We start from the raw sequence: 550 nt of genomic DNA, 5'->3' as shown, positions 1-550 counted from the left end.
ATACAAATAAGACTAGGCACAAACCCTCATTTGGAAATGAAGCTCTTTTAAACTGACTGTAAGGTAAGGAAACCCAGTAGGAGAAAAGGGGAGAGTCCCAAGAGTAGGCATATGAGTCTGAGACACCCCTCCTCACACTGTTAGAATACTCACAAAATCTCCAAGCCAACAACCATAGCATACATACAAAGGATCTAACATAGACCCTTGCAGATTCCATAATTGCTGCTTCAGTCTCTGTGAGCCCCCATTATCCCTTGGTTGATTCTGTGGGCTGTGTTGTCCTGGTGTCCTTGACTCCTCTGTCTCCTATAATTCTTCCTCTCCCTCTTCCAAGAGAAGCGACCTGATGGAGAGCTTCAATTTGGATGCCTGCCTCACCTATGAATAGAAGATTTTTAATTGAAAGTTTGTTATTGTTACTGCTGCTATTTGTTTTTATGGGGGAGGAGGTGGAAACATAAAAGTAAGAACAGCTGGCTGCTGGTGGCGCACGCCTTTAATCCCAGCACTTGGGAGGCAGAGGCAGGCAGATTTCTGAGTTCGAGGC

General features: G+C 45.1%; 1 long non-coding RNA gene across 1 annotated transcript in view; it reads right to left on the bottom strand.

Annotated features, from left to right (window-relative positions):
- Window positions 1-33: 33 nt before the first annotated feature.
- LOC116098729 overlaps window positions 34-550 on the bottom strand; it is a 25,946-nt gene continuing 25,429 nt past the window's right edge. Inside the window, exon 3 of the long non-coding RNA XR_004121927.1 lies at window positions 34-381. This is a non-coding gene — a long non-coding RNA (uncharacterized LOC116098729). The remainder of the gene's footprint in view (window positions 382-550) is intronic.

The sequence above is a fragment of the Mastomys coucha genome, unplaced genomic scaffold (assembly GCF_008632895.1).
Source record: "Mastomys coucha isolate ucsf_1 unplaced genomic scaffold, UCSF_Mcou_1 pScaffold20, whole genome shotgun sequence".
NCBI lineage: Eukaryota > Metazoa > Chordata > Mammalia > Rodentia > Muridae > Mastomys > Mastomys coucha.
The sequence above is the reverse complement of the archived record's forward strand: the minus strand, read 5'-3'. Positions and strand labels throughout refer to the sequence as shown.